Raw genomic sequence first — 10,229 nt, 5'->3', positions numbered from 1 at the left:
ACTGTTTTGGTGGTTTAGGTAGGTATGCCCCATAGTCTTATGCGTTTTAGTGCTTGGTCCATAGGAAGTGACACTATTAGGAGATGTGAGGCAGCGTGTCATTGTGGAGGTCGGCTTTGGGGTCTTCCATGCTTGAGTGTGCCCAGTGTGACACACAACCTCCTTGATCAAGATCTAGAACTCTCAACTCCTTCTCTACCACCATGTCTGCCCAAATGTCACCATTTTTCCTGTCCTGGTTATAATGGACTAAACCTCTGAAACTGTAAACCAGCTCCAATAAATCTCTTCCTTTATAAGAGTTGCCACTATCATGGTGTCTCTTCATGGCAATAAAAACCTAACTAAGACAATTAATCCAGGCCACATCCTGTAAGCCAGCCTGGTACATCCCTCATTATACATTTATTCTATCAAAACTGTTCTCTTAGAAAATCTAATACAGGGTGAGGAGCCGCTCGAGAATTTTATCATTCCCTTTGCTTTGTTCTTGTTGTCGCTGCTGCTGCTATTGTTGTTTTGGTTTGCTTTGCTTTCTTTCTGCTTTCTGAGACATGGTCTCAATCTATAGCCTTGGCTGGCCTGAAACTCACTACGTAGACCAGGCTAGCCTCAAACTAGAGAGCTCTGTGCCTCTGCTTATGTTGAGTCAGCTCAGTCAGTCAGTGGGTTCTCCAGGGCAGGAGCGAGGATTAAAGAGAAAAAGGACAGACAACACTGTAGCATGACCCCTCAGTTCTGAGGCTGAGATGAACTAATTTTTTTCCCCAGTCTGATTTTATACCATTTTAATTACATGCAGATTATAAGGTCAGTTCTAGGTTGAGGAACAAGCAGGATAATAAACACGAATAGTCAAGGAACAAACAAGGCAATAAACAAAGTCCCATGATCACTGTTTCTAGGGGCTTATCAGGATGACCAAGAGATCTGAGCCTACTTCCCTGACCTAGCCCAAAGTCATATTCTTGCCTGAAGCCTACTTCTTTGTTCTAGCCCAAAATCAGATTCCTGCCTGGAGCCTACTTTCTAGTCCTGGCCCAATGTCAAATTCCTGCCAAGCAGCCCCCAGAAGCTCTCCACACTATGTAGGCTTGGCTGGTTGGCCTGGAACTAACTATAGAGATCAGGCTGTCCTTGAACTCTTAGAGACCAGGTCTGCCTCTCAAATTATGGGATTAAAGTGTGCCTAGCCCTTAATTTTTATTTTTACTCACATCCTGTGGCAGTTTGAATAAAAATGGCCCACATAAGCCCTTCGGAATTGGCACTAATAGGAGGTGTGGCTTTGTTGATGTGGTGCAGTGGGAGGAAGCATGTCACTGAGGTGAGCTTCTCAGATGCTCAGAACTGACCTCAGACAGTGTTCAACTGTCTCCTCCTGCTGTCTGTGGATCTAGATGTAGAACTCTCAACCACCTCTCTAGCCCCACAATTACTTCGATGCTGTAATACTTCCCACCATGATTTCCACCATCAAAATAATGGAATAAACCTCCAAGTTGTAAGCCAGCTCCAATTAAATTGTTTGTTCTATTGTAACAATTGCTATGGTCATGGTGTCACTTCTTAGCATTAGAAACCCTAAGGAAGTCATACTATCTCTAGGAAAAGGCTCAATCACCCTAAAATTATAACAGAGACGCAGAACTTAGTGTCCCATGCATTTGAGGCCAGTCCCTATGAAGCAGAGCCCTGCAGATCTCTGTGAGTTCATGACCAGCCTGGTCTACATAGTATGTTCCAGGACAGCCAAGGCTACCTAGTGAGATCCTGTCTCTGTTTAAAAAATAACAAAATTCTAGGAGAAGCCAAGTCTGGCTTATAAAACACTTGGGGCTATAAAGATGACATTGTTTTAGGAAGAGATCTCCACTCGCATTAGCAAGCACTTTATGCTTAGCTTTTGTTAGCACTGAACATCAAAGACTAAGGAAACAGTATAATTGAGGCCAGTGCTCTCACCTCTTTACAGATTCACATTCCAACCCTGAGAAAAGTCACCCCCTTATCATAAATACAGCATGCTTTTCTTTTATCTTTTTCTTTTTCCCCTCCCTCCTTTCTTTCTTCCTTCCCTTTTCTTTCTTCCTTCCTTCCTCCCTTTCCCTCTCCACTTCCCTCTCCCCCTTCCCCTCCCCCCCTCTTTCTTTCCTTTCGTTCTTTCTAGACAGGGGTTCATTACAAAATGTCATTTATAATCAGATAGTCTTCCATTCACTTGAATTTAAAATCTTGGAACTTAATAGATGCTAAATATTTTGTCACCCCCCCCCCCCCCAAACAGACTTTTGGTAAAGATTTTGTCAAAAGTCTGAAAGGGATCTCAACTCTTTTTAATATCTTCAGGCAAGATATTATATAGTAAGCCTCTGTGGTAGTTTCCTAGTATGTATCTTAGAGTTAAACTTTGACACTGTGGGGGGGCGGGAGCTAAGGTGACTACTAAGAGCTACTTTCTATGGCTTTAGAAGGTGAGTAGTGTTAGAATAAGATGCATGCCTGGAAAACCTAGCTCACAAAAGTTGAACGCCTACCCGCACGAACTACAATTCCCGTCTTGCACCGCGGCTCTCTTCGGCAATCGACTACCTATTTCCGTCCGCGCCGCCGGAGCATGCTGGACTTTGTAGTTCACTTGCGCTTACATGTTCTTTTTTCGTGTACTTCGTAAGGAGGGACAGTGCTACTAGCTGGATTGCTTTGAGTCTGGTGTTACTATACGGTACTATCATTAGTATTATAACATACCTGTCAATTCACTATCAGTTTTTCACTAATTTCTCCCGCTGCCTTCACCCGGGAAAGGGAACTGATACACTTCCGGTGTGATGGCGGCGCGGTGGAGCTTTAGGTAATTACGGAACTCTGAAGACTCGGGATATGCTGGGAGCCAGAGTAGGGGCGGCGGGTTGCTAGGTCGCGTGGAGAGGGCAGGGGCTTGCGAGTGGGCGCTTGCCTGGTGGACCTTGCTTTTCTCACGTGGCTGCGCCGTCTCCACCAGCGGCCCGCGAGGTGCGGCGTGAGCGGTCTGGGCCTAGCACCGGTGGCGGGGCGTTCGCGTCTGGGCCTTGGTCTGGGTTAACGTGGGTGAACTCCTCTCCTGGGAGCGCCCTGGGTCACGTCCCCAGTCGGCTTCCCAGGACCCAGGGCTGGCATTAATAAACTGTGGTAATGCTTTTGCCTCATTCCAGCTTAATATCCCAGTAGCCAACTCTATTCTGTTTTCATTTATAGTTTGTTTTCATTGACTTTATTGATTCCCTAGTGCTCCATGTTTCGCATCTTCTGTGTTTACGTCTCATAGTTAATCCTAACTCTAAAAGCCTCTACTATTTGTAACTTCCAAGCATGGGTTTGCAGTCCCTGCCCCTAGCAAGCTGCAGGCTCCGCAGTACACCCTCACAAACAGGAATGTACTAGCTGTTTCCACCTGCTCTAAATGCAAGACTTTTTTGATACATTGTAGCCACTAAGTACTTTCGACCCAAAGGGAGAATAATTGGGGAAAGGTATTGTAGAAACATTAACTGAGTCGCGGTAAGCGGTTGGAGAGTTGGCCCAGTGGTTAAAAGCACATGCTGCTCTCTCAGAGGGATCTCGGTTCAGATCCAAACACCCACAAGATGGATCACAACAAATTGTAATCTCAGTTTCCGGGGACAGGATAACCACTTGCACCAGCACTTGAATTCTGTGTATTTGTATATGAAGGCAGAAAGGTCCATATACCTAAAAATGAGCTACCTTTTCTGTTAATTGTGCCCTGTATTTAAACTGCTTTTTTTTTGGGGGGGGGGGTCTGTTTGTTTTTGTTTTTCCAGACAATTTCTCTGTGTAGTCTTGGCTGTCTTGGAACTCACTCCTTAGAGCAGGCTGGTCTCAAAGGTCTGCCTGTCTCTGCCTCCCAAAAGCTGGGATTAAAGGCATGTGCCATCACTGCCCAGCTCAGACTGCATATTTTGCCACCTAGTTGATTCCAAATTTGGTCATGACTGGCCCAGTCAGACTAGTCTGGGAATAGACCAGTTCCAGAAAGAAGTGATTATTGGTAATACAGCAGATTGGAACTAATACCTTTGAGGGCTGTTCTGTCAGATTTCCCTTGTTTTCTCTGTAAGTCTGAAATTACTTACTACAGGGACTCTAGCCAGCTTGACTGTGGTGGACAAGTCCCTTCTTCCCAATTCCCTGTGTCTTGCTAAAAAACGTTAGATTACATTCCTAAAGCTAGCCCCCAACATCTGTTCCCTTGTCTAACCTGTAAAGATCCAGCTATCAAAGTGTTGAAGTCCAACAATCCAAAGCCTCTTTTGGGTCACTTAATTAACTTGCCCAATTTAAATTAAATACCTCATCCCATCCTAACACCCCCACCCCACCCTACCCCATAAATTATCATTTTCCTACATGCATGTCTGTTTCCTCTCTATCCAGAGACAGTTCTTTGTCTCCTCTTCTCTGCCCTTTCCCCTTCCGGAGCAAAGAAGTCTTTGTGCAGAGAGCGTGGTCTTGGGGTGTCTGGAGCCATCTTCGAGGTTCCCTACAGTTCTAACATGGAAGGCTGATAGGGCACAAAGGCCTCCGGTATGGATTTCAGTAAACTCTCAGGCTCCGTAACACTTTTCGTACATCTCCCCAGTGAATGTGGGAGAAGGCAGTTGAATGCTTACTCAGCATAAACTTCAAAAACATTTTTTAAAAAGGTAGCACATGGGCAGGGGAGGGGATTCAAGCAACCCTTTGCCTATTGCGCCATGTTAGTAAATCCCAGTGAATAGAAAGAAAAGAAAGTGTGGGGCATCCTGTTTTAGGAAAAGCTTCAGTAATTAAAGTAAGCAGGACCCAGAATTAACTGTTTGAGCCTAACTCAGTAGTGGCTTAAGCCAGACAAAGTTCAGCACTTCCTCCCTGAAAATGTATCCTGTGAGTCACTTTACGAGGGTAGGTTCCTTCTAGACCAGAGCTTCTCTGGTAGGTGGTAGTGCTTGGTGTCTAGAGGCTACAAATTTCTCTTATGGAGAAATTTCCTTTAAGCCAGAATATGCTCAGGTGAAAAGACAGACAAAATCTCTAATGATAAGAAAAGTCATTTCAAGCCAATCTGTGCAAGTTGGCAGACTCAGTTGACAAAGCTGGTGACCAGATTTATTGATGGGTTTACTACTAGTAATATGGTCTTGAAGAACAAGAACAAGTCATTTGAATCAGAGAGGGGTTTGTGTGTGTGTGTGTGTGTGTGTGTGTGTGTGTGTGTGTGTGTGTGTGTGTGTGTGACTGAGAATTTTCAGAGATCTGCTATATCCATGAAAGGCCTTTCATGATTTAGCTTCATGGGTCTCTTAGGGTCCATGACATTTATGTTCATTTTGCTTGCTTCATTTACTTGAATGACTTGAAGTCATTGTTTGTTTGTTTGTTAGTTTTAAATGTCTTTGAGCCTGTGTATAGGTATGTGGGTCCCTGTCCAAAATGACCCTTTTTTCCTTCTGTATGGATAACATTCCTACTTGTCCTTCAGGACTCGTCATTGGTACCTCCTATTTTTTGTACACCCAGCAATAGTATGTCTGTAGCATAGCTACAACATTTAGACATTTCTTCACCTTCAGTTAAGAACATTTACTTTTTGATGTCTTTTGAGTTAAGTAATGTAAATATTACCTCCTTATCCACAGTTACTGTTTTTATCAGGACAATATGCTATAGCCTCATCATTTTGAGGTCCTATATTGTGTATTTTTTTAGTTGTTACAGTCTCAAAGAGACTCTTCTGCACAGATACAAATTTGAACAAATGAAGAAAAGACTTGGTACATGATTAGAAGCACTGAAGTGTTTTATTGAAAGGCATGAATCATGGTGAAGATGATGGTCTTTGTAAATGAATGTTTTCTTTGGTCTTTGTTGTCATGAAAATGAGTAGAAACCTGAATTTAAATCAGTGCATCAAGAGAAACTGTAATGACGCCGTTTGTTCAATGAATGAAGTGCCGGGCTACTGATTAAAATTAAGCCGCATTCCCAGGCACTGACACCATGAGCCAAGGATATGTGGGAAAGTAAGCTAAGAGATGCTTAGGAGAATGACTCTAAGTTCCAAGATTCAGGGGATGGTAACAAGGGGGAGGCCCTTTGGCTTCCTTATGTTCAGTAGCAGGAGGACTGCTATGGAGAAATTGTTTTCTGTTATTGTAAATATAAATATATTGTAAAGTGAAGCACTGTAGAAACAGACCTAGAGACAAAGGTTTCTTGGAAAGTAGGGGATAATCCTAAACATGGTCTAATGGAATGTGTGCCCCAATTTCCCCAGGGGCAGGTTTGCAAAGTGGAATGCCAAGTTTAGTGTGGGAAGGGAACTGATACTGCAGAAATTGTTACAGATAGTGCTAAAACTCTCAGAAAACTTGTCAGACCCACCCTGCCTCTGGAATGAAGCTGAAGAGGTTTTATTAGGGATCTTCTCTAAAGGAAAACTCCCACCAGCCTCTTGTATACAGAGAATGGGTAAAACAGCAAATTTGTTTCTTCTACTCAGAGAAGAGTAAAATCAGGACTTTACGACTGACTAGGAGTGAAGGAAAGATGAATTGCCACTCGGGAACATTTACAGGAGACAAGCTAGAGGAAAAGCTGGCTCGAGATGCAGAGAAGGAATTGAGGCCGATTTGCACTGCCTTCTTTTGGAAGCCATCAGGGCCCACATGGAGGCCTCCTCTCTGGAGCTCCACAGGGAAGGATGGGCTTAGATGGGAGTGACAGCTGACACTGTAGGGATGGAGGTGCTCTTCAGAGAATGTAGCAAGGTAAAAGTCAACCAGTCGCTTGTTCTGACACCGATTTGCCAAAAGCTCCAGTGTTACATTACAGTAATGAACAGAATGAAGAGTCCGTGAGCAAAAGTTAAAGTCTACTTAAGAGGCAAGAGCAGGAGGCGGAGAGCTGAGGGTGCTGTAGAAGCTGAGGGTGCTGTAGAAGCTGAGGGGTGGTGTAGAAGCTGAGGGTGCTGTAGAAGCTGAGGGTGCTATAGAAGCTGAGGGGTGGTGAGGGGTGCTGTAGAAGCTGAGGGGTGGTGAGGGGTGCTGTAGAAGCTGAGGGGTGGTGAGGGGTGCTGTAGAAGCTGAGGGGTGCTGTAGAAGCTGAGGGTGCTGTAGAAGCTGAGGGGTGGTGTATAAACTGAGGGTGCTGTAGAAGCTGAGGGGTGGTGTAGAAGCTGAGGGTGCTGTAGAAGCTGAGGGTGCTGTAGAAGCTGAGGGGTGCTGTAGAAGCTGAGGGGTGCTGTAGAAGCTGAGGGGTGCTGTAGAAGCTGAGGGGTGCTGTAGAAACTGAGGGTGCTGTAGAAGCTGAGGGTGCTATAGAAGCTGAGGGGTGGTGAGGGGTGCTGTAGAAGCTGAGGGTGCTGTAGAAGCTGAGGGTGCTATAGAAGCTGAGGGGTGGTGAGGGGTGCTGTAGAAGCTGAGGGGTGGTGAGGGGTGCTGTAGAAGCTGAGGGGTGGTATATAAACTGAGGGGTGCTATAGAAGCTGAGGGGTGCTGTAGAAGCTGAGGGGTGCTGTAGAAGCTGAGGGGCACTGTAGAAGCTGAGGGGCACTGTAGAAGCTGAGGGGCGCTGTAGAAGCTGAGGGGCGCTGTAGAAGCTGAGGGGCGCTGAAGAAGCTGAGGGGCGCTGTAGAAGCTGAGGGGCGCTGTAGAAGCTGAGGGGCGCTGTAGAAGCTGAGGGGTGCTGTAGAAGCTGAGGGGTGCTGTAGAAGCTGAGGACTGAGAACTTGGAAGGACGGAGGGATGGCTCAGCAGGACCAGGTATGTAGCAGTGTCTGGTCAGAGCAAGGAGTTCTTTCTGGATTTCACAACAGGTCGTTTTATAACCCTGATGAATTCTGAGAAAGTAGGGATGGAAAGCCACGAACAGTGGGAGAGAGGAGTGTAGAAAAGCTAAGAGTAAGGGACATCAAGTTTAGACCGATCAAGACTATCTTCGCAGTGTAGGGAGGGGGCAAGCATGACCAGAGAACAGGATCAAGGGAATGTGTCCACAAGTCTCATAATTCATTTTTAAATAGACTGTAAATAAGTCCAACATGTAGATTTTCTTTAATTATTTAAAACTAAACTGGGAACTAGTACCGTAAATCTAGAACTGGATGGCTAGTATTTTGAAACAAAAATGATCAGATTTCAGTTCTTACAGATACTGTGTTTTGGTAAAAAGGAAACATTCAGAGACCAACAGTTGTTTTTTTTTAAAGTGAAATTATTGTATTATGTACTTTTTAATGGTGGACTAGCTTCGTGGTATAAGAAATGAAGGCAGATAATAACTTCCTCCTAGTTGATACTATATGGTACTCATTAAAATTACCTTTTTAGGGTTTTTTCTCTAATCATCTACATATTACTGTCTTAAGATATCTCTGAATTCTGAACTTGAAGCTTTTCTTTGTACAAAGAATCAGAGACAGGAAGACTGATCAGATGTTTGTAACAAATGTTTCTCTTAGAAACAGGCATTATCCTGAACTAGCTACACAGCATGCCCCTTGTATGGGAACATGGGGACTAAATTCAAATGGGGACACAGAGCCTCTGATTTGTTAGTGACTTGGCCTGCATGTCTTACTATATATGCTCTCATCAGACTTGTTTTGACACTTACGATTTTTTTAAAGATTTATTTATTTATTGTATATAAGTACACTGTGACTGTCTTCAGACACACCAGAAGAGGGCATCAGATCCCATTACAGATGGTTGTGAGCCACCATGTGGTTACTGGGAATTGAACTCAGGACCTCTGGAAGAGCAGTCAGTGCTCTTAACCACTGAGCCATCTCTCCAGCCCCATGAATTTTTATATTTTAAGAAAAGCATGGAATATTTATTAAGCATTTTCTCTTTGAGGTCCAGGTCTACATTTTCTAATCAAACACATTAATATTTCAAGAAGCACACGGACTCAAGATGGTACATGCCAGGTTTTGGTGTTAAATTATTTACTATATATGTTTTCAGAGAGTTTGAGATTAAGATTACAGACAGTTGTCAACCTGTACCTATGCCTGGTGACTCTTCCAAAAAGCACCATACGTGTATGATAACCTCCTAAACTTGAGAATCTAAGGTGAAATAATTTCCTTTCTTAGCAGATCATAGGATAAGTCTCTCACAAATGTTTGTGCCTGCACATGTGTGTGCGCATGTGTGTGTTACTGTGGCCAGTCTTCCTCTCATTTCCTACTTGGGAAGGGAAAAGGCGTGTCTCTGAGTCTCTGCCATACTGCCTTCTATTTTGACATTTAGAACTAACTTAAGATTCTTAAATTTTGAATATGTTTAACATTACCATTTCCCCATCAGACAACTTGGATTCTTTTAAAGCCTGTTAAGCCTGCTGCTAGTCTTAGAACACAGAGGCACAGACTATTAGCAAGTTTTGTGTCGAGTATTTCAGTGAGTACTCTCACATGGATTAAACACACTCGGACTGAATGGGGCTAGAAGTGTTGTGTCAAGAGGGCAATGCAGTCAGGCCATCGGAGTGTTTCTTCATGTTCTGAAGGTTTCATGTAATCAACGGATACATAGGTTTTGGTTCACGGTTTGAAGTATTTCATACAAATGCTACCACGTATTTGGTTTCTGGTGCTTGCTGGAACAGGAAAATAACTATGGTTGTAAAGTACTAGTCTTTGGAGTACTGCTTCTTTATTATAAAATGCCCTCTTCACCCACAGAAGCAGGTGTGCTTTTGCTGGGTTGCTCATTTGTGACGGGACGAGAAGTTTAATAATTCATCACAAAGGCCATATAGTGGTGCTAGGAAGAGCAGCAGCAGCTTTAAATTTTAAATAAACTGCTCTCATTGCAGGAATTCCCCTTAGTCTAAGTGTAAAGCTTCCACATGCTAAGCTCTCAGAACCTTCCTCGAGGCATGTTCTGAATACATCCGGACGATGAGAGAGCTTATGCTTCTCTGGACTGCAGCAGCCCTCTACAGTGCTACCAGCTTTGATCTCTACAATTTGTTGAGACATGGAAATATAAAAGACTGTATGAGAGTGTCTGAAAGTTACAAACAGGACAACACTAAACAGAAAGAAAACTCATTAAGTTTAAATAAGCATTTTGAAGGGAAATACATAGAGAATTACAAATAGTGTGGATAGGCTAGGAGAGAAGCTGGGCTTAAGAAGTCAGTAGAACCACAGGAGAGTGCTGTGGCACAGGGAG

General features: G+C 43.9%; 1 protein-coding gene across 13 annotated transcripts in view; it reads left to right on the top strand.

Annotated features, from left to right (window-relative positions):
- The first annotated feature begins 2,622 nt into the window (after window positions 1-2,622).
- Window positions 2,623-10,229, top strand: part of Cwc22 (CWC22 spliceosome associated protein) — a 49,007-nt gene continuing 41,400 nt past the window's right edge. For 8 of the 13 annotated variants that reach the window (XR_015683164.1, XR_015683166.1, XR_015683163.1 and 5 more), the window contains exon 1: window positions 2,818-2,854. The gene's annotated coding sequence lies outside the window, so the exon portion shown is untranslated. Of the gene's footprint in view, window positions 2,726-2,817; window positions 2,855-10,229 lie in introns of those variants that run through there. The other 5 variants (XR_015683165.1, XM_087653143.1, XM_087653140.1 and 2 more) reach the window with 1 other exon arrangement.

This window comes from Rattus norvegicus, chromosome 3 (assembly GCF_021556685.1).
Source record: "Rattus norvegicus strain SHRSP/BbbUtx chromosome 3, alternate assembly SHRSP_T2T, whole genome shotgun sequence".
NCBI classification, from domain to species: Eukaryota; Metazoa; Chordata; class Mammalia; order Rodentia; family Muridae; genus Rattus; species Rattus norvegicus.
The sequence above is the reverse complement of the archived record's forward strand: the minus strand, read 5'-3'. Positions and strand labels throughout refer to the sequence as shown.